The sequence below is a fragment of the Canis lupus genome, chromosome 6, assembly GCF_003254725.2.
Source record: "Canis lupus dingo isolate Sandy chromosome 6, ASM325472v2, whole genome shotgun sequence".
NCBI classification, from domain to species: Eukaryota; Metazoa; Chordata; class Mammalia; order Carnivora; family Canidae; genus Canis; species Canis lupus.
Genome location: NC_064248.1, coordinates 29,148,994 through 29,173,360, shown reverse-complemented (window position 1 = coordinate 29,173,360; position 24,367 = coordinate 29,148,994).

The following is a 24,367-nucleotide window of genomic DNA, read 5'->3' as shown; positions in this document are numbered from 1 at the left end:
ATTAAATAATAAGACTATCAAAGAGATCAGGAATTTTTTTTTTTACCCTTAAGCCATGCAGATCTGTCAAACAATGATCAGTGAATGTGATATTTGCCATTTCCTTTTAGGTGTTGGTTTTCCCCTAAGTTTCTAGTTATAAATGGACCCTGTGAGTTATTTTAGACTTATGTCACTTATTCATGTAAATCACATTTCATGCCAAGTCCTCATATTCCAAATTACTTTATTGATAAATGATATTAACTGAGGCAGCTCTGACCAGCAAAGAGAAAAAATGATTAATCCTACAATTCTCAGTTGTAAACCTTGTGGCAAAAAATATATATATGTATATTCATTCATTGAATTTCAGCAAATACTTATTGCATCTCCCCCATATGCTGAGCATTGCCCAGTAAATAATGGGAATAATCAGGTGGGTCAGGGGAGATGGGAAGCAAGCAAAAACAAAAATAAATAAACTGCCTCCTCAGTGTTTATATCCTACTAGGGAGAGAAAGGCAAATACAAAATGAATCTATGAGAAATAGAAGGTGTAAGCGGTTGAGAGTGGTCGTCCAAAAGATAGGCCTACCTGAAATCTGTGAATGTAATCTTCTCTGGAAGAAAGGTCTTTGTAGATACTTGGGGACATCAGGATGAGATCATCCTGGATTAGAATGGGCCCTAACTCCAACAAGTGTCCTTATAAGAGAAGAAAAGAGGGGAAGACATTAGAAGGAGGTAGACTAGAGTGACATGTCTACAAGCCAAGGAACGCTTGTCTACAACATGTCTACAAGCAGCCACCAGGATTAAGAAAGAGGAATGGAATGAATTTTCCCATAGAGCCTCCAGAAGGAAGCAACCTGCCAACATTTGATTTCAACCTTCGGACTTCCAGAACTGTGAGACAAAATGTTTCTGTTGTTCAAAGCCACCAGGCTTGTGGTCAGCTAATAGAGAAGGAACGAAAACTACAGGAAAAAAAAAAATCTTTGTTATTATTTATAAAGGGGCATGTGGGATGCTGGGGAAAGGTGATTCTTTAGATGGGGGGAAGGGAAGGCGTGTCTGAGAAGGTAACATTTGAGCAAAGACTTGAAGGAGGTGAGGGGCGAGCCGTCTGGATGATGGGTTCAGAACTTTCCAAGGAGAGTAGATAGGAGGCCATAGGCTGCAGAAGAGAGGGAGAGAAAAAATCCTGGAGAAAAAATGATGGTAGGACTTTACAAGTCTTTGTGAGTCTTTGGGGTTTTGTTCTGAATAAAATGAGCTGCTAAAGGATTCTGAGCAAGTAAGGACCAACTCTGACTTTCACTTAAAAGGATGAGATGCAGGTGCGGTGGTCAGACCAGACTGCAGAGAACCAGGAAAGGGGTGGGGAGCCCAGAGGACCAGACAATCATGGTCATGCCACCCAGGAGAGAGGTGACAGGGCCTGGGACCCAACTGAGAAGGGCTGAGAAGTGGCTCAGTTCTGAAGGCAATTTAAAGGTGGAGCAAATGGGATTTGCTAATTGGCATTTCTGTCTTTCTTTGGTATTTTAGGGAAGGACAAAGAGGAGAACTGGCCTTCAAATGTTCCTTCGAACTTGTTTTCGAATGCTCAACAAACTCCAACTTGGTGAATTCTTTCCAGAGCCTCTCCTCAGAATGGAGATGGGGAAGTCCAATAAAAGATGCCCACCCCAACCTCTGCTGCTGAGCAACTCACACACTCCCCAGGGCTCAGCCTATACCTCTGTATCCCTGCAATTCTGTCAAAACACAGAAAAGGAAAAAATATGTATCTTAATATGTATACATTAGGAAAATATATATTCCTAAATAGATGTGCTTTAGGAATATACATGCACACACACATATATAATTATATACATATGTATATAATTTAGGAATTATTATAGAATGATTTAGACAACTAACATGGAAAGATCTCCAAGATATATTATTAAGTGACAAAAAAGAAAATATATATAGTATTCCATCCCTTGGAGATAGGAGGGGACATTATACTATATATTTATATTACAGTTGTACATGCATAAATTATTCCCAGGAGGATAAACAAGAAACACCAGGGAAGGAGACTGGGTAGATGAGAGACAGGGAAGGGAAGATTTCCTTTCCAGAGTGTGTCCTATAGAATCCTTTACCACACATATATTATCTGTACAGAATACTAAATTTTTATAGAACCATAACCTCACAGATATTTTAGGAATTTATTATAGGGGCCATGCATTTCAGCTGTGATTTAATGTGTTCGAGACAGTGTTAGTAGATAAATGCTGTTGGGTGGTAGTAGTTGGAGGAACCATGTAGATCTTTTTCATTACTTGTATTTTAAACATTTTATTATGAATGATTTTAAACATAAACAGACGTAGGCGGAATAGTTTAAATCAAGGGTCGGTAAACTCTTTCTGTTAAGGGGCAGATAGAATATATTTCAGGCTTTGCAAGCCAGATGGTCTCTGTTGCAACCAACTCAGCTTAACATAATCAGCCAGAGAAAATATGTAAGCAAAGAGGCATGGCTGTTTTCTAATAAAACTTAATTTACAGAAACTGGCTGTGGGCTAGAATTGACCCCCAGGCCATAAATTGCTGATCTTTCATAAAAATGAGGACCCATCACCAGCCCCAACTACCATCAACCCCCAGCCAATTCTGTCTCATTGACTGCCCTAAAATTACTTGGATGGAATTCCCAGACATCATATCATTTCATTTTCAATGTTTCCAAACACACTTGCAAGAGATAAGGACTCATCTTTTAACATCATATCTAAAAGGTCAATGGTAATGTTCCAAGATTATCAAAATTCAGCCACTATTCAAATTTCTGCATGTCTAACAAACATAATACATCCTATAGATGTTTTTCTGATCTGATAAAATTAATTAAGATCTTTTTAAAAGTTTCTTTTGTACTTTATTTCATTGATTCTAGCATCTTTTTTAGCCCTATGTTGGGTTTTCCTGAAAAAAAATTAAGTCTAACATGTAATCCAGGACACTCTGCATCTCCTCCAAAATATTTTTATTGCAATCTGAGGAACTGCCACCAAGTGGTCGGTAATGCCAAAACTATCATGACCTGAACTGCTCGTCACCTGTTCATGATTCGGCTCAACACATCAAGTATCGTTGCGCAGAGTTATCAATCACTTCCTTCCAAGGTTTCCAGCATTTGAAAAGGAAAAATTCATCTGCTGTGCCAGTTGTCACACTCCTAGGAATTCATCCTAATAAAATATTCAGTGATACAGTCTGAGATACCTGATGAAGGGCTGCATGAGTGCATTATTTATAATAGTACAATATGAAAAACAACCAAAACATCCAACAATAAGGAAATGACAGCAATAATTTCAATACTGGATCATTAACTGGTTTGTTAAATACAATACTAGTGGAATATTACATATTACACAATGATAAAAAATCATGTTTTTTGATATTCCAGTTGTAAGTCAATGTTCTTGACAAAGTATAAAGTGACAGAAAACAAAATCTTGGGGCACCCAGGTGGCTCAGTGGTTGAGCGTCTGCCTTTGGCTCGGATCATGATCCCAGGGTCCCGGGATTGAGTCCCACATCAGGCTCCCTGCAGGGAGCCTGCTTCTCCCTCTGCCTATGTCTCTGCCTCTCTCTGTGTGTCTCCCATGAATAAATAAATAAAATCTTTTAAAAGAAAGAAAGAAAGAAAGAAAGAAAGAAAGAAAGAAAGAAAGAAAGAAAGAAAGAAAGAAAGAAAGAAATCCAAAACCATGTGCATGTATAATCATGTGATGATCTCAATGGAAAGCAATAAAATGTTACGTCATTACTTCCAAAAATGGGGTTATATAGCTTTAACTAAATATTTACTCTTTTGGAAACTTCCCTGATTTTCTTAACATGCATGCTTTACTTTTAAATCAGAGCAACAACTATATTAGTTTTATAAAGATTTCCAGGTCTCCTCTAGTATGTGTGTCTCTGTGCTTATCTTTTCTAGCTCTTTCCCCCTTGTTTCCTGCCTTTGTCTTGCAAATTTAGCAGGGAGTAGATCATCCCAGTAATTTTGCTCCGGACCCAAAGACCACCATTCCCACCGGCCCTGGAGGGCAGCAGCCCCATGCCTTCACAAACCCAAAACCAATGGGGAGTTCAGGGCAATATCAATGATTCAATATCTCACCCCATCTGCAGAAATGGGCTGACTTGGGACACCCATTTCCTGCCATCCACTCTCCTGCCTTGGAGCGTAACACTCAGCAGGCAAAAAACACAGCAAGAGCTTGTAGGTGATTGTGTGGGAAAACTAGAAACGGTGTAGATGTCCAGTAGTGGGTAGGGGCTACATAAATGACCGCCAATAAGGAAGCAGCCATTAGGAATCCTATCATGGAAAGTAGTGAACAGCAAGGAAGGGGCCTGGCCATGCTGGTGGCTTCATGATCTTCCACATTCACCTCCATGTCTGTTTTCAACTCCTCCTTCACTCCGTTGTTCTCTCTACTCGCCTTGGTGGGCCTGTTCACAGTTCCTGGAGCAAGCCAGGTGTGCTGTGGGCTTTGAGTTTTCCACTGGCTATTCCTTCTATGTGGATTGCTCTTCCTCCTTCACCTTCTCCAGAGCTTTCCTCAGAAATCACCTTGCTCAAGACACATCTCATCCAAGATGTCAACTTCCTGGAACACACAGGGACTCCTCATGTCCCACTTCCTGCCTTTATATTTTCTTATATATGTATATGTGTGTGTGTGTGTGTGTGTGTGTGTGTGTATTACTCAACCATCAGAAAGGGCAAATACCATTTACATTGATGTGGATGGAACTGAAGGGTTATGCTGAGTGAAATCCAGAGAAAGACAATTATCATATGGTTTCACTCATATGTGGAATATAAGAAATAGCACAGAGTGAATTGGAAGTCACCAGTGAGGGAGAAAAACCATGAAAGACTCTTAATGAGAGGAAACAAACTGAGGTTTGCTGGAGGGAAGGGGGTGGTAATGGGGTAATTTGGTGATGGGCATTAAGGAGGGCACATGATGTGATGAGCACCGGGTATTATATGCAACTGATAAATTATAGTGATATAGTGCATCTGAAACTAAGTATGCACTATATGGTGGCTAAGTGAATTTAAATTTAAAATAATAATAATAATAATAACAACAACAACAACAAAAGCAAGATGCTTGAGGACCAAGGCTTTTGCCATTGCTGTATACTCTGTGCCCAGAGCAGCCCCAGGAACACTGGAAGGTGGAATGATGGGTGAATGAGTGACTTGACTTTCTCTCATCATGTATCTGTGTTTCTCACATCTCCTACGATGAACAAACACTACTCTCATAGCAAAGTACCTGGCAAGCTGTTCTCAAGGTTCTGCAGTAAGATAATCATAGGTGGTTACTTCATCCAGGTAGGCACAGAAAATTCCTTAGAGAAGATCCCCTTGTTGTCTTCCCTGAACTCCTAGGTGGGCAGGTTTCAGGTTCACAGGCACCCATCACCCTGCAGGAGGAGTAATGAGATCCTTGCGGCCTGGCAAGTGCTGCCCCTTAGAAGTCCCTTGACTCAGAAGCTTGGGAGAGCATGGGCAAAATTGTCAAGGGGACATGCGTGTCTGGGGAGAAGGATGAAGAGTGACCCCCTCCTGTAATAATGATGTTGTTGATGATGATGATGATGATGATGATGATGATGATGAATCTTGCCAGAACCTCCAGAATGCACTGAGATGGTGAGTTTTCAGAAACCAATGCTGCAAAGGAGATGCTCACCATAAGGGCCTCTGAACCCTGATCAGACCTCGACACCACACCTTGGAGGTGGAGTGGGGGGAGACTCGTGTTAGCTCAGCACTGGAAATGATCCCCAAGTTGAGGAAAGACTGCAGGGTAATGGGATGAAAGCCCATGCTGCAGACCAAGTGGGACCCCCAGCAGTGAGCAAAGAGGCACTGACCTGGGTGGGCTAGTTTCCAAATCACTAATTCTCTTCTTACCTGTATTCAGAAACTAAAGTTTGAACTGAGTAGCCTCCCCTGAGACTCATGTGTAATCTAGGGAGGGGTTGCAGTTCAAGAGGGAATACAATGGACCTGTTGTCAGTACGAATATTAGATGTGGTTAATTTAAAAAAATAAATTTTAATTAAAATTAAATTAAAATATGGGGAGCCTGGGTGGCTCAGCCGGTTGAGAGTCTGCCCTCAGCTCAGGTCATGATCCTGGGGTCCTGGAATCCAGCCCTACATCAAGCTCCCTGCTCAGTGGGGAATCTGCTTCTCCCTCTGCCCCTCCTCCAGGCTCTTGTGCTCACACTCACGTGCACTTTCTCTCTCTGTGGAATAAATAAATAAAATATTTTTAAAAATTAAATTAAAATGTAAATAAATTTTAAAAATAAATACCTTTAATTAAAAATTAAAAGACAATGCTTTACTCTCATCTGGAAAAGTAACCCGTTTTGTCTGTACATTTTTTTGTCTGTACATTTTAAATAAATTAATTATCTAGGAGGTAAATAAATAATATATAAATATTATATACAGTAGTAAATAAATAAGTAGGTGACTAGACAAACAGGTAAATAAACAGTCTGTTTCAAAAGAGAGGGAGAAAGAGAGAAAGAAACCCTCAAGTCTTTGCAGGATATGCACTCAGGCTCTTGATTAATGCGAGTTCAGCTTTCCAGAATGTTATGCTTGAGTTCATGTCATGAAGAAGCAGGTTTGCATCCATCCTATAGTGAGGAGAAGATGCTCTTTCAGAGCCTTTGCATCTATCAGCATCCTTAACCATCCTCCTTCAGCAGAGGTTTATTAGCTTCTTAGTTATTCTATTAGTCATTCTGCTATTAGGAGGGCAAGAACCATTTCATTTTTATGTGGCCAGATCATATCTTGCAGTTGGAAAACATGGTTATGAAACAACAGCCTAAGAGCCAGGGAACCGCCAGCCGGTGGCTCTCTCTCCTGCAGTGTTAATGGGAGGCCGCCATTTCTGAATGTGGCTGTGTTGAATGCCTTAAAGATAACTTTAGATAACATTTTCTGCAAAGATTTTAATTGCAGTCCCAAAGCTGTTAGATGAAAGCACTGAGCATATGTGTACGGCCTATTTAACAAAGCCAGCACAGGGTTAGGTATAAACGCTTATGCAGAAACAGAGTTGAAATGGGGCACTTTGGGAGAACATGGTGCAAGAGGAAAGGGTGTATTAGTCATGGTTCTCTAGAGAAACAGAACCAAGAGAAGATAAATGATAGATGATAGATAGATAGATAGATAGATAGATGATAGATAGATAGATAGATAGATAGATAGATAGATAGATCTAGATAGATAGATAATTTCTTAGGAAGAATTGGCTCATGTGGTTATGGAGGCTGACAAGTCCCAGGATCTATAGCTGGCAAAGGAGAGATCCAGGAGAGCTGAAGGTATATGATCCAATCCAAAAGCTGGCAGACTCAGGACACAAGAAGAGCCAATGTTTCAATTCAGCTGTGAAAGCAGGAAACAACGGATGTCCCAGCTGAAAGGCATCAGGCAGGAGGAGTTCCCATTTACTCAGGGATGAGTCAGCCTTTTCTATTCAGGCCTTCAACTGATTGGATGAGGTCCACTCACATTAGGGAAGGCAACATGCTTTACTCAGTCTACTGATTTAAATGTTAATCTCATCCCAAAACACCCTGGAGACACACCCAGAATGATGTTTGACCAGGTATCTGGGAAGTCCATGGCCCAGTCAACTTGACTCATAAAATTAACCATCACAGGGCATTTATGGAGTTACACAGGGAATAGGGTGGCATCCATTATTTGGATTCATGGGGTAAAAAATGATGCTCAATTTAGCACCCAATTGGGAAATTACTCTTCTCATCCATTGGATGAACACTAATTAGCTATAAATGCAAGACACATGAAAAGATGGTCAACATCATTAGTCATCATGCACTAGAATGGTTAAAGTTAAAAGAACTGACCATACTAAGAGCTGGTGAGGATGCCAAGCAACTGAAGCTCGTGGATATGCAAAATGGGGTAGCCACTCTGGGAAACAGCTTGGCAATTTCTGTAAACATTCGCTTACTTTATGATTCAGCAATTCCACTTCTATTTCCACAAGAGTAAATGAAACCATATGTCCACAAAAAGTCTTGTAAAAGAATGTTAATTGCAGCTGTGTTCATAGGAGTTAAAAACTGGAAACAACCCAAGTGTTCATCAATACAAGAATGGATAAATAAACCACAGAATATTCATACAATAGAACAGTGCCGAGCAATAAAAAGGAAGGAACTTCTAATCCATGCAACAACAAAGATAAATCTGACAGACATAAATAAGACTGAGCAAAAGAAGTTTAAGAATATACTAATCTATAAGATAGAAGGTAGAATGACAGTTGCTTTTGAAGGGGAGGGAGGTTAACCAGAAACGGGTATTGGGATCTTTCTGGGGTGATGAGACAATGCTCTACAATCTTGATAGAGGGTTGGGTGATACAGCTGTAAACATCTGCTAAACTCATTAAACTGTACACTTAAAATCTGTGCATTTTACTCTCTATAATTATGAGAGTAATTAAACATTTTACCAGTACAAATTTGCAGAAAGTGCAAGTCCCAAGATTGGTATGAGACTAAGAGCTTTAGAGGTAAACAAAACAAAAACCTGCAAACTTTCTTGGGCAGAGATGGCAGGCACTTTGCTGTCTGAATGAACTGGAGGGAAGCCAGATCCCTGGGAATACAGCTGACAAAATCCTTGTCATTAAATCAGAACTGTGTTAAATCAGAGACTGAGAATAAAGTTCTAGAAACAAAGAATGCCTACCACTGTCCTGGCACAGACTAGGAAGTCCAAGAACAGTGACAGAAGTATAAACAGGATCAGTAGCACGTGTTGGACACAAGGAGAGCAAGCTTCAAGCCAACATGAGTGAACTGTGTTCTCTTAGCCATGTCAGACTAATCCCTCTGTACTTCCTTTCATGATTACTGTAAATATTTGACTTGAACTAATTCTACAGTAAACTACCGAGTTCTTATCCCATCAGTGGATTCGTTCTTTTTCAGCTAATTTTAATGGTGTCTTCATTAAGTCTTGAGTGAAACAGAAATAATAGCTAATAATCACTGAGGACTTACTAGGGGCTAGACATTGTGCTAAGTACTCAACATGCATTAATTCATTTAATCTTGCTCCACCCATGAAGCAGATAGCGACTCTAGAATTCCTACTTTACAAATGAAGAAACTGAGACTCAGTGGGGTAAAAACTTGCCTCAAGTTACCGAGCTAGGAAGAGAGAGGCAAGATATCAACCCAGGCCCTTGGACCTCAAAGACAACTAACAACTGTGCTCTATTGCCTCCTTCCAGGAATTTCTCAAAATGCACAAGATGCTACCCAACCATTGTACAATCAGGGAGATTCTTGGAATCCTTTACACAACATATGAATGTCTGAGAAACCCACAAAAAAAGTTGTGACCAGCCAAGGCCAAGAAAGCTGTCCATTCATATATTCATTAGTTCACAAATATTTAAGAGCCTACTGTGTGTTAGGCATTGCTTGCCACTGGAAAAAAATAGAACTGAGAGCCAAAGGCTATTCTACTACACTTGGTAACACCCCTCTCCAAAATGCGTTCACAGACAACAAAGCAGAAAACTGCAACCTGATGGCCGGTACCCCTTTAAGAAGTCTAGGAACTCAAATGTAGAGTCGGTGTAGCATCCACCAAAAATCTGCAAAACCGCACCTATAGGCAATCTGGCATAAGGCTTAATAACTTGTACCTGCTCAAGGGGCTGTCTCTGCTTCTTGAACAGTTTTATCAGGCCCTATGATTATTTTGTAATGTAGAAATTGATCATTAATCAATGTTGCCTAAGCAACACAGAAGAATAAATCAAGACAGGCTCCTCAACAACAAAGCTCTGGGAAATTGCTGGCATATTAGCATATTGATTGATTGTTGAGACATAGCTCTCCTGGGCTGAAGGGGGATGCAGGATGGATGACACCAGGATGCACAAACAGCTACTACAGGATGAGCAGAATTGATGAGACAGCACAGGGAAATGTAGAATAAATGCCCTAAGAATGGCAGAGTCACATACTGAAGCAGAAAGAGCAGGTTTAAGTTCTGGCTCTGCCAGCACTAGCTGTGTGTACCTCATTGCCCTCTGCAGGCTCAGCGCCCCTGTCCTTACAGATGATCTCATCTTTACAGCAGGGTGAAAGAATTCCTACAAGGCTGACCGACCGAAGTTAATTGTTAAGTGGATGTGAAATTGTCATGTAAACAGTTAAAGTGCAAAAATGGAGGTATTCAGGCTTGGAGGTGCTCTTCTCTTCTCAAAATTTTGACTCAATTAAAAACTAAGAGCAGGGAGCCTGGGTGACTCAGTCTGTTAAGTGTCTGACTCTTGATTTTGGCTCAGGTCATGATCTCAGGATCGTGGGATGAAGCCCAGCATTGGCTCCATGCTGACTGTGGAATCTGCTTAAGATTCTCTCTCCCTCTGCCCCACCTCCCCCTGCTCTCTCTCTCTAAGGAGAAAAGGTGTAGGCTCTCTCTCTCTCTCTCTCTCTCTCTAAGGAGAAAAAAACAACTATGGGCTAGGATGTATCAGAACACTGGGTTCGTTAATGTTGAACCCAATCCCTTTGCTTACTTCCAACATTTCTGTCTCTTCTTGCCTTTGCTTAAGCAGAGGAGCTGGAAAAATAGTAGAGGAGATAATGAGAGGAAGGGGAGAGGGAAAACACACTTCCCCTGCAGGAAGAGACCATACACAAGGAGACATATCTACACCATTCTCAGTAACCAGATAAGCTACTCCTCCACTCACAGGGAGGAGCATCTGAGCAATGGCAATAAGGATGCAAGCTTCCTCCCCAGAATGTTCTCTCTTCAGCTTAAGTATCGGTAGAAATTCCAACTTTTCTACTAACAGTCAGTTGATTGATGGCTCCAATAGACTCCCACAATTCATTTTCCCAACTATTGCCACATCCCACTGTAGAGCCTGAAGAACCTAACTACTTGATTTACTAGACTCCCTTGCAGTTAGGACAGGTCAGGTGACACAATTCAGACCTAAGTGAAAAAGTACCGGATGGGTAGGTCGTCTGGGAAACACAGTGTGTCGGTTCCTGGATGAGGTCTCAAGAGACATCAGCTGTTTTGCTCACTCTCTCCCACTTCAATTCACTCTAAGACCATGCTCTGGAGAACCACTGATCCAAAGAGGACATAAGACATGTGGAACAGACTGGAACCCAAGCCTGTCTTCTTAACTATTAAAATTACAGCTACTCCTATGTCCCAAACATTCTCTCAGTGGGCTGGAAGGGTACTTAAACCATTTACAAACAATATCTCTTTATGCCTGTGCTAGTCAGCTAGGGTTGCCATCACAAAATACCATAGACTGGGTGGCTTAAACAGCAGAAATTTATTTTCTTGTAGTTCTGGAGGCTGGGAAGTCTAAGGCCAAGGTGGCAGCACATTCAGTTTCCTTCTCGCTGTCACCTCACATAGTGAAAAAAGAGAAAGCTCTGGAGTCTCTTTCTTCTTATAAGGGCACCAGCCCTATGGATGCTTAATGAGATCACTTAACTTTTAGTCCTCTTTACAGGCCCTGCTGTATCTGAATATAATCACACTGTGGGTTAGCACCTCAACATACGAACTTGGAGGGGACACAATTCAGTCTGTAGCGATGCCTGAGATATAAGACTTCAGCGCCCAAGGAACCCGCACCTCCTCTTCAGGAAACACTGCAGCTGGTGTCTGATTCTGCTAATTCAAACCACAATCATTTTATTGTTTGTCACCATAAATGATGTACCAGAGGTTGTAACATCCATCCACTCAAAATGCAAAGGCTAAGGGAAGATCAAGATCTCTGGGGCTAGTGTGAAGGAAGGAGAGAAATGTAGTAGAAGAGGGTGGAGAAGAGACAGGAGAAGGCTGTGTAGAGCTAGCTGAGCATGGGAAGAACTTCATTTTGGGGATTGAAAATACTAGGCCTACAATCCTTGGACATTTGCATTTAAAAAGGAGGAGAGGAAAAGCTATGTTTATTGTATGCCTATTGTCTTTGTCATTTCAGTATGCTATAACCCAAATCCAATAAACTGAGTAGCTTAAGCAACAAACGTTTATTTTTTTAATGGTTCTGGAGACTGGGAAGCCCACTATGGAAGTTCAGGCAGATGTGGTATTTGGTGAGGCCCCACTTCCTATTCATATATAGCCATCTTCCTACCGTGTCCTTACATGATCAAAAGTGTGAGAAAGCTCTCTGGGGTCTCTTTTATAAGGACACTAATCCCATTTATAAGAGTACCACTTTCATGACCTAATCACAAAGGCCTCGCCTCCAAGTACCATCACATTAAGGATTAGAAGTTCAACATACAGGCTTTCAATGGGAGAGTGGGGCATAAATATTCTGTCTATAGCACCTATAATAAACATGCTGTCTCTAGCACTTATTGTATCCTAGGTACTCTCTCTATGTTGATCTTTACACTTAAATATGGAGAATATATGCTGATTGACAAACATAATCAGCAATTCTAGAGATCAAGTAAATCAACAGTAAGGTGCAAGGGAAAGAGGTGTGTATTTAAACATCTCTGACCTTTCCTTGGTTCAAGATGAAATAAATGCATGATTTCACATGGAGAACATGAAGGTCATATAAACAGCTCATTAAACTCAGTCATACACATAATAACCTGTTTTTCTATTCCACCTAGTAGGTTAAATATCCAACTTTTAATTTCCAAATGGCCTTAGGCAATCATTGCAATTACCATCCTATTCAACAGTAGAGGTAATTTAAACTGTGGGTTGCATCTCCATCACACAACCTATTTGTAATATGCAATTCTAGCTTGGATTCCAAGGATAAATATAACCCTTCAAACAAATGCAAGTTGAAGGTAATTCACAAATAATAGTTTGCAAAAAAACAAACAAACAATGTGCAAACAGTATGATTAAGAGAATTAGCTTAAGAAATACAGGAATGAATAGAAGAATTCAGTAAGATGGCTGGATACAAGATAAATATACAGAAATCAATAGCTCTCCCACAAATCAATAATTGTAAAAAGATACCAAAATTACACACACACACACACACATATAATGACTTTAACAAAACAGATCTGGATTTTATATGAAAGAAGTACAAATCTGTTGTTTAAACACAAAAAGAATGACTTGCATGAATATGTACCAAAAAAATTACCTTTGTAAATGGTCATGATGTGCCAAACACTGGGATAAATATTTTACAGCTATCATCTACCTAAGCTGATTTTCTCAGACCTCATAACATAGATTTTGTTTTCTGTGATACACAGATGTGGAAACTAAACCTTAGAGGAGTAAAGTAATTTTCCCATGATGAGAAAGTCAGCATGAGATCTTCAAAAGGTAAAATCTGATTGAGCAATTGCCATATTGAAAACCCTTTTCTGACTTTGTCCTTAAAGTGAAACCAAATCCTTGCAAAGCTTTGCCTAAAGGTCACTGCTACCTCTCCTGGCTTATTTCAAGCTACTTTTCCCTCAAAATCCATGAATTGGAGATTAACCCAGACTATCCTGTCCCATCTAAGATAGGCAAACTCATATTGCTGAAGTAGAACATTTTCCCAAATTAGTTTTTAGAAGAAATACATTTCAAAGCTTAGCTGGCAAGGGGCAAAAAGAAAATAAAATAAAAAATAAATAAAATAAAATAACCCAAAGTGAGAATAGATTTTTCAAAAACAAAAAGGAAGAAAAGTTATCCATGTTTTCATTAAGCTGGAAAAAACAAAGCAGAGAAGAAAATATAGACCGGAATCTTCTTCACTTGTGAAAATCCATGTACAAATCTAAATACCAACAAACAGAATCCAAAAGCACTCATGTTCCATGACCAAGTGGAGATTCTCACAGGAATGCAAGAATTCCTCAAACTATGCTCTGCATTAATATAATTCACCATGTCAATAGAGTAAAGATTATCATCTGTATAGATAATCAAAGGTATTGATGAGGTTCCTGGGTGGCTCAGCCAGTCAAATGTCTGCCTTCGACTCAGGTCATAATCCAGAAGTCCAAGGATCCAGCCCCACATCCCACTCCTCTTTCAGCAGGGAGCCTGCTTCTCCCTCTGCCCCTCCCGTACTCCTGCTGTGTCTCTTTCTCAAGTAAGTAAATAAAATCTTTTAAAATAAATAAATAAAAAACATTGATAAAATTAAATATCCATTTCTGTTTTAAAAAGAAAAAGTGGGATGCCTGGGTGGTTCAGCAGTTTAGTGCCTGCCTTTGGCCCAGGGTATAATCCTGGGATCTCAGGATCTAGTCCCACATCGGACTCCCTGCATGGAACCTGCTTCTCCCTCTGCCTGTGTCTCTGCCTCTCTCTCTTTCTGTGTCTCTCATGAATAAATAAATAAAATCTTAAAAAAAAAAAAAAGAAAAAAGAGAAGAAAAAGAAAAAGCTTGGGGCACCTGGGTAGCCCAGTCAGCTAAGTGTCTGTCTTCAGCTCAGGTCATGATCTCAGGGTCCTGGGATCAAGCCCTTCATTGGGCTTCCCACTCAGTGGGGAATCAGCTTCTCTCTCTCCCTCTGCCCTTCCCCCTCACTATTGCTTTCTCTCACTCTCAAATAAATAAATAAAATCTCAAAAAAAAAAAAAAGAAAGGAAAAGAAAAAAAAGAAGAAAAGAAAAGAAAAGAAAAGAAAAGAAAAGAAAAGAAAAAACTGTTTGAAAGTAAGTATTTCCTTACTGGTATCTCCATTTCACTCCCCAAACTGGCAAGATGCCTAACTGGCAAACACTAGAAACTTTTTCACTGAACCTACAGAAGGAGTCAACAATGTCTCCTATGATGCTTGTTCTCATGACACCTCCTCCCCATATCCACTGTCCAGCTGGCTCCTCCATGCTCTATATTCCAGGAGGCCAACCTCATTGGACTCCATCACCAGCCTCCTTTACCTTCTGGCTTCAGGCTGAGTTTTTCCAAAGGAGACACCAGCAGAAGGTCAGGGAGCAGGAGAACAGAGAAGCCAGTGCTATCAGTCACTAGGCTGCCCTCTCCTCTAGCTGTGGTTAGCAGTACTATGTTCCTCTATCTTAGTCACAGCTCTTATGAGGCACCCTCCATTCCTGTCTGGGTTTTTTTTTTTTAAGATTTTATTTATTTATTCATGAGAGACACAGAGAGCAGAGACAGGCAGAGGGAGAAGCAGGCTCCCTGTGGGGAGCCCGATGTGGAACTCCATCCCAGGACCCCAGGATCACTACCTGAGCCAAAGGCAGATGCTTAACCACTGAGCCACCCAGGTGCTACCTCCATTCCTGTTCTGATGGAGTTTTGGCAACTGCTTTCTCCACTTTCTTTTTTGTGTCTAGGGTATCTGTAAAGCTACTCCATTGTCGCTAGCCCTGGTGTGCTTCATCTCTTTTTGGGTTTCCTTAGCCCTGCCCACACCTTGGAAATAGCCCCTTCATTGAAATCTCTTCAGTCCTGTTTCCTGCCTTGAGTAGGACCAATACTTCCAATGTCGCCACTACTATTTAACATTGGTCAACGGGCAATCACTGATGAATTTAGACAAGAGAAAGAAATTAAGAATAAAAGTTGTTAGGTTGTGTCAAAGAAAAATTGCATCAGACAAGTTAAACAATCAAGGGAGACTCTTCCAGACTACTACAATAGGGGAGAGAAATTGAACTCAATTCCAAGTAAAATAGGGATAGCTGGGGATTTATAGCTAATGGGGTAAGGTGAGGGAGTCATTGGATGGAGAATTACTGGGAGAAACTTGGTTAGGTATCAAGGATGGGGAACTCCTGCTAAACTAGCGTGGCAGGATTCTTGCCAAACTGGGTTGCCATTGCCAAGAACAGCAGACCAACTACCACTGGCCAAGGATGGCCAGACGAGGATATCCCAAATTCCTGTATATATTCCTAACCCCCAGGATGATAGTATTAGGAGGTGGAGCCGTTGAGTGGCAATTAGGTCATGAAAGTAAACCTCTCCTGAATAGGATTAGTGCCCTTAAAAAGAGACCACAGGGAGCTCCCTTGCCCCCTTCCACCATTCGAAGAAACAGCAAGATGACCACTTATGAACCAGGAAGTGGGTTTTCACCAGATACTGAATCTGCTGCACATCTATCTTGGACTTTCAAAGCTCCATAACCATGAGAAATAAATATCTGTGTGTTAAGCCATGGTATTCATTGTTTAAGTTTATGTATTTTGTTACAGCAGCCCAAAGGGATTAAGAATCAGGTGAGATGATTTGTACACCTGAAAAATTCAAGTGTTCAGAATCAATGGAAAAAAAATTTCTAAGCAAGAGAATGTAAGATGACTAAAAATACAACTTTCATGAACCCAAACTCATAGCCTTCTTAATAATTATAATTAATAAATTAGTAAACTGCAATCCATAGACTGGCCAAATCCAGCCCTCTGCAAACTTCCATCAATAAAGTTTTATCGGAACATAGCCATACCCATTTGTTTCTTTATGGTCTATGGCTGATTTTGCACTGCAACAGCAGAACTGAGTGGTTGCAACAGACTCCATATGGCTCCCAAAGCCAAAAATATTTACTGTCTGACTCTTCATCAAAAAAAGTTTACAGACCACTGCTATATATGAAAAAGAAGCTTAGTAGATTTTTTTTTAAAAATCCCATTTAAAACAGCATTCTACAGGGTGCCTGGGTGGCTCAGCTGATTAAGTGCCCAGCTCTTGATTTTTGACTCAGGTCATGATCTCAGGGTCACGGATCCAGCCCTGTGTCAAGTTCTGTGCTGGGCATGGAGCCTGCTTAATATTCTCTCTCCCTTTCCCTCTCTCTCTCAAATAAATAAATAGATCTTTCAAAATAAAAGAGCATGCTACACATTGTCAACAGAGCTTAATTTCACCACCAGGTTAGCATGGCAAAAGTCAGAGAAAATAGTTGCAAAATCTAGATTTGAAAGTCAGCAGTGAAGAACGTAAGCATTCTGGGAATGTGCAGACATTTTGAGGTGAGCTTTGGATACTGAGGGGAAACAGAATAGGGGTTCAAGCTGATGCCTTCTGAATTCTGGGTGGGGTTGGGGCAAGAGAACACAGCTGATACTTGGGTGGGATAAATAATAAAAGCATTGAAACAAGCATAATAGCAGAGGCACCTGTCAAGGGCCCAGGAACAGTATTAGCAAAGATGCAGTGTTGTTGGGAGAGGATTTACAGACAGACAATGAGGTAAGGGCATTCTGGGCTGAGCCAAAAACACAGAGGCCTGAAAGATAAAGTTTTCTACGAAGTGTCAAGATAAATGGCAGGGGCTAGACCCGGCTGGTGCCAACCAGGAATGGACAGCTCCAGCCCTTCCAGTTCGACTCAGAAGTGGCCCAGAAGGACAGCGGTGAAGGAGATTCCTCCAGTGGTCAGAACTTTGCAGTGCATCTGGGCCAAGACAGAATTAGAAGCCTGTAGCTTCCCCCAATACATGGCCAGTTGCTAACCATCTGGTGGGGTGGGGAGGTTCAGAGAAAGAACAGACCTGGAAAAGAAGCTGGCAACAGGGAGGCCTGTAGGAAGTACATGTGGAGGGACACCTTGGAGTGGGCTCAGAGTGATCCCGTGAGACATAAATCCACACTAGAGAGGATTCTCAGTAACCTGATGGGCAGGAAGGTGCGTTCTCTGGCTGTCATTCACCCCCATTCACCCTCCCCTGTGCAAACTAACCAGGGTGGCAGGGATGGAGGCTATGCATGGGTTCAACAATGTGGACTTTTCCCCACTGATATTAACCAGGTGCTTACTTGGCCCACAGCAGAGACCAGTGCTGAAGCTCAACAGTACGGGGGACAGCCAGCCACCTCATGGCAGGACAAGTGCTTGATCCGCTCCATTGGAGATGGGGCACAGATTCCACCTCACTGGCACACACACATGCTCTGCCCATAGGTATCGTCCATCTCCACGATGTTTCTGCAGGTACCACTGTGCTTGGGCTCATAGTACACCCTAATCCACATCATGACAACTCCCCCTATATTGATTGCTCCCGATCAAGAAATATGCCTCACAACAAAATAGATGCATCCGTGAGCTCATGCCCAAGGAATCCACTGGTTTGCCAGTCACCCCTCATCTAGGTACAGCTGGCCTCATAGGATGATGGAGAAAGAGGCTGAGTTACAAAGCAACTGAGGAGGTGACAGCCAGAAAGGACGAGGTTCTGTCTATGGAAGGCAATATATGCTTGGATTGAGCACCCAACTCGTGGTGCTGGTTCTTCACCTGGGGCCAGGAATCAAGGGGTGACGGTGGGAATATCTCTTCTCACCGTCACAACCACTTGCAGGATTTTTGCTCCCCATCCTCACAACTTTGAGCTCTCCTGCTTTGGAGATCTTAGTTCCATGCAGGCAATGCTTCCACCAGGGGACACAACAGTAGTCATTGAGTTAGAAAATGAGAGTGCCATCTGGATATTTGGGGGTCCTTATGCCACTGAACTAACAAGCAAAGAAGAGAGCATCTCTACGGGTTGGGGAGATGGGTCACAATCATGAAGAGGAACAGGAGGCTGCTGCCATAACCACAACAGCAGGAGGACTCGTTCGGACCAGAAGATTCTCCAGGGTTCTCTCAGTACTTCCATACCAGCATTATTAAAAATCGGGTTGAGAATTCCAACCCCTTGCAAATGAAAGTTTGAATTTTACCACCTGGTGAAGAACCCAACCAGCTGAGCTCTTGGCTGAGGACAAAACAAGTATGAGATGGGGAGGAGGAGTGCATAATAACAGGGTCACAATCATGGCCAGTTACAGAAGCAAGGACTACAGTGCTATGTAGATCTTCTCCCTCGCTTGGGGTATGTGTGTGTGTGTGTGTGTGTGTGTGTGTGTGTGTGTGCGCGCGCGCAAACGCGTGTATACTCTTTTCTTCTTCCCTGTTATACAAGTCTTGGTAGGGCGGTTAACTTTGCATGTTAGTCATTAAGTAACAGAATATTCTGATGAGATTATGGCTGATTTTGGAGGGTAATTAACATAGCCCAGAAATGGACATAATGACTGTTGTGACTTTGAAACTCCTCATTTTGGGGAGCTTCTGGGAAATGCCTTTTTTTTTTTTTTTTTTTTTTTTTGAGAAATGCCTTTGTTTGAATGCGGGATAGCTGTGTGTTATTAGGTAAAGCGTAGAGTTGTCTGTGCTGCCGCTGGAAGTTCAAATACATGTCGAAGCGTGTGGATGAATGCTGAGGAGCCAAAGAGTGGGGTGGGCTAGCTTCTTAGCTATTGTATTTCAACTCCAAAGCCCATGCTCCCAAACTCAGCCCTGCGATGCTGGGGCCAGGACTCTGCAAGCGCATTTCCCCTTCCCTGCTTCTCCTGCTTGGACCCTGCCACTCCAGGCTGGAGGAGCAAGGGGGGGACATTCTCCTTCCTGTGGCTGCTTCTGCTCCATCAGCATCACCCCAGCAATGCTTTTTTGCATCCACAATGGTAGTTTATCCCCAAATAAATTCCAGCTGGTGACAGTTTGCATGTTTTTCAACACTTACAGAAGCAGCCTCCTTGCATCCCCTCAGTAACACCATCAGCACCAAGTCGTTCCTTCGTTGGAGGTTGAAGCTTCAATTCTGCGGGGCCCCTTCCCCAGACTTGTAAGTTTTAGTAATTCTAATCTTTTCTCTTTATTCCTTCAGCCCTCAAGATAAATGCTTCTGGCAGGTTCTCCCTCCATGATATCTTCCTCTTCTCTTTTTCCTGTTCAGGGCTTCATTTTGCATTGCCCCTTTATATAAAATTACAGGTGGATAAACTTTCCATAAAGAGCTTGATAGTAAAAGTTTTGGGTTTGTAGGTCATACAGTCTCTGTTGTAAGTACTCTACTCTGCTATCTTTTAGTCTGAAAGCAGCCATAGATCGCACACTTAAATGTATGGGCATTGGTGTGTCCCAATAAAACTTTATTTACAAAAGCAGGCAATGGACTGGATTTGACCCATCTGTCTTAAATTATTCTGTTCAAGTATTTCTTTCTCCTGCCTCGACCCAGATTGACACAATGGGCATGAGTCTTAAAGCCTATCACACACTAGTGAAATGGTCTCAGAAGGTTCTTATCCCATGTCAGAACAACCAGAGCCAACAACATAGTCGAGAGAGAGTTCCTGCTGCTGCCTGAGAAATGGTATTCTTACTCTCTGGAATCAAAGCTAAAAAAAATAAATTTTCACGGGATACTAACAGTCATTCTAGCCCCAAAAGGGGATAGTCTATCTGAGAATGAAGCCAATATACAGAAAAGTTCTTTGGAGAATATAGAACCTTGTCCCAATGATATCATTAAACTCCTAGATTGGGCCATGCCTGAAGCCTACAGCTTAAATTATAAGAGTCATAAATTAGCTTTCCTCTTAAGCATTTTTTAAATGATTTTATTTATTTATTTATTTATTTATTTATTTATTTATTCATGAGACAGAGAGAGAGAGAGAGATTGAGAGAGAGAGAGAGAGAAGCAGAGACACAGGCAGAGGGAGAAGCAGGCTCCATGCAGGGAGCCTGACACGGGACCCGATCCCGACACTCCAGGATTACACCCTGGGCCAAAGGCAGGCGCTAAACTGTTGAGCCACCCAGGGATCCCCAGCATATTAACCATTTTGACTTCGGTTTCTGTAACTTGCAGCTCAAGGCATTTTGACAAATATAGAGGTACAAATGGCCAAGAAAACACAACATGGCTAAAATCTCTTAGATTACCATCTTTAATTTATTCATTTAGCAAATACACATGAAGTGCCTAAGTTTGTCAAGTGCTCTGTAGAGGTAAAATATATAGCCCCCAGTCTTCAGCAATTAGTGGGTCATTTTAGAAAAATGCTGCTCAAGCCTTCCAACATGACACATTTTACAACAAAGACAATCAAGTCCTGGTGCTTAACAGAAAGAAAGAAAGAAAGAAAGAAAGAAAGAAAGAAAGAAAGAAAGAAAGAAAGAAAAAGAAAGTGGGATCCCTGGGTGGCTCAGCGGTTGAGCATCTACCTTTGGCCCATGGCATGATCCTGGGGTCCCAGGATCGAGTCCCACATCAGGCTCCCCGCAGGAGCCTACTTCTCCCTCTGTCTGTGTCTCTGCCTCTCTCTGTGTCTCTCATGAATAAATAAATAAAATCTTAAAAAAAAAAAAAAAAAAGAAAGCACTTGAAGGAAAGCTTGCAGTCTTAGATACCCTACTCCAATAATTATTACTAATCTCAATCTGAATTCATATGTTTAAGAAATCAAAGCTTTCTTTCTTTTCTATAACTCTGCTTAATTTCTATTTCAAGCCTCATTCCTTTGGCCTGAGGTCTTAGGCTCTTCCCTACTCCTACCTCCAAGGTTGTGGCAAGGTTCTACTGGATTCTCCTCTTTTTTCTCTCTCTCTTTTTTCCTTTTTAAAGATTTTATTTATGTATTTGAGAGAGAGAGAGAGCACAAGCAGGAGGAGCAGCAGAGGGAGAGGGAGAAGCAGGCTCCCCACTGAGCAGGGAGCCCAACGCAGGGCTCCATCCCAGGACCCAGGGATCATGACCTGAGCCGAAGGCAGGTGCTTAATGGACTGAGCCACCCAGGCACCCCTCTACTGGTTTTTCATTGTGTCAATTCATCAAGGAGGACAGAGGGCACACAGTGTCTGGTCTATGTTCATTGATCCACCTAGAGCACACACGAAGCTTACCTTGCCTCAGTCTATTAGCCCCTTCAGGTCTGCGGCATGCATTGCTATTACTTTCCAAATACCCATCTTCCTTTCTTCCTTTGTAAGAGAACTCCATTATAAATGCTGAACTCCCCAGTCTCCTTTTCAGCTCGATACAGCCATGTGACTAAGTTCTAGCCAGTGAGGTCTAAGTAGATGTATCATAAGTGACAGATCTTTCAAAAGGAGTTGCTTTACCTCTGAGAAGCACTCTTTCAGTTTTCCTCCTGCCAAGAATGCAGAGGTGATGGCTGGTGCCCTAGCAGCCACATTGCAATATAAGGCAACCTTGAGAAAGAAAGGAAATCGTAAAGTGAGGATAGAAGAACAAAAAGATAGAAATCCCTGATCGCTTTGTGTCACTGGCACGCCAGCTCTGGGTCTTCTGCTTGCCTTGGGTCTTCTCTGTGTTTGCTTAAACCACTTTGTGGACTCCTTAAGCCACAAATCAGGAGATGGTCATCTCTGTTGTTTGCAGGCATATGAGATTCCTGCTTCAAAATCTGCTAGCTCTCTCTGCTGCTCTGCTAGGTCAGAAATCCAGGAATCTATATGAAGCCCCCTTCCTAAGCCCTCTGTGGTCAAACCCTGTTTTTATTAATGGGTTCAGGATTTTGAAGTGGGAGAGAGGAAAAGGAGATGAGAGTGCCCACAAACACAGCCCAAGGCACACACAGAGCCAACTCACTGCTTAACTGGGGTTGGAGGGAGAGTAACCAGGAAACAAAAAGAAAACAGCACACATCTCCAAAGCATGATCCAATAACACACTGTTTCTGAGGAGGTTTTGCAAACTATTCCTTAGCCTTCCTCTGAAAAAACATTAATATCTCCTTCTCTTCTTTTTTTTTACCCTAGCAACAATTTCTGCAAGATAACACTTCTACAAAGAGTTGTAAGTTTCCATCTAATAAACACTGCCAATTGAGAAATTCATAATACATGAAAGCAGCCCTGAAGGCCATGAAATCAGATGGATTTAGAGTAATACCATAAGCCTTGTTGTGAAGAAAAATAGTCGTCAGGTTGATCTTTGAAGTAAAGAAAATAATGAAATCGAGTGAACAGAGTCTAAGAAAATTAGAACGGATTATCCTCCCCAAAATGGGATGATTAAATATGCTAACACATGCGGAATTCGGCTCCCTGCACCCCCTGGGGCCCGTGTGCATGATGATCTTGTACTTTGTTTTAGGAAACCTGTGTTTGTTGGAAAGTGTTTTAAATGATTAAGGAGGAGAGACGTGCAGGGTAGCAAACAAAGCAACCCAAGTTCCACATTTTACCGTGAATCCGGCCTGCCTTGCAAGTCACACTGAGCCTCAAATCAAAGTAGATGAAGAGAGCTTGCAAATAGCATAAATCATTAATGGGGGTGCACCTAACATGATGAATTCTTCAGGAGTTTCAAAAGCCTCGCAGCACTTTCACAGATAATGCACGGAGGTTGCACATTTTTCTGCATCTCCTCCTCTAGACCCTTGTTAAGAAATATGTAAAATAGCGTCAGGGTCAAAGTCATCTCAGGCGAGGACCTGGAGTTATCCCATCATAGATGGCTCCAGAAGATGACATGTAATGCAAGTGACTTGTTTTTAAGTAGCTAACGATGGTGTGGTCATTTCTTTCTCCCCGGAATTCCCCAAGGAATGCCAGGTGGCTGGAAGCTAGTGACATAGTGACATAAAGGTTTATTTTGTCATTTACTATTTAAGTTCAATGAGGCTCCGTTGTGCATTTCCCTTGGTGCATTCATTCTGACATCAGTAGTTAACCAAATGCAGGTTTTGCTTTGAGCTCATCTCAGTTTTGTAGCAGCATTTTAAAAGGAGGGGGTGGGGGGGAGAGCCCCTGGGTGGCTCAGTGGTTGAGCATCTGTCTTTGGCTCAGATCATGATCCCAGGGTCCTGGGATCGAGTCCTGCATCGGGCTCCCTGCATGGAGCCTGCTTCTCCCTCCGCCTGTGTCTCTGCCTCTCTCTCTCTCTCATGAATAAATAAATAAATAAAATCTTAAAATAAATAAATAAATAAATAAATAAATAAATAAATAAATAAATAAATAAATAAAATAAAGGGGGAGGCAGGAAGGAAAGACTAAAGTTTGAATCAATAATATAGAAATCTTCTCAAGAAGAAACTATCTATTAATAATATATCAATATTTCCAAGGGAACATGTGGAGTTCAGGCTGTTCATCTGCTAGTCTCTTTTTCAGTAACCGTTGCAGCTCACGGTCTAGAGTAGGAATGAGTTATTAACATTTTTCAGATGAGGACAGGGAAACTCAGACACTCACAGGAAGCCACAAAGCCGGCTCAGATGTGATGGAATGGGGTACAAACCAGTCTCTACCAGGCTGCAAACACTGCACCTTTTCTATTTACCCAGAGTAACCACCCCCTCAGACTGTAGTCCTGGTGCCTGGGTCGGTGATGTCCAAAACAGGGGAGAGAAGAAGGGAGGCAGGCTGGGAGGGAGGGAACGTCATTTCAGAGTCTAATTTCACTTCCACACTTCAGAAAGAGAAGTGAGGATTTGACAGCCATCTGATTA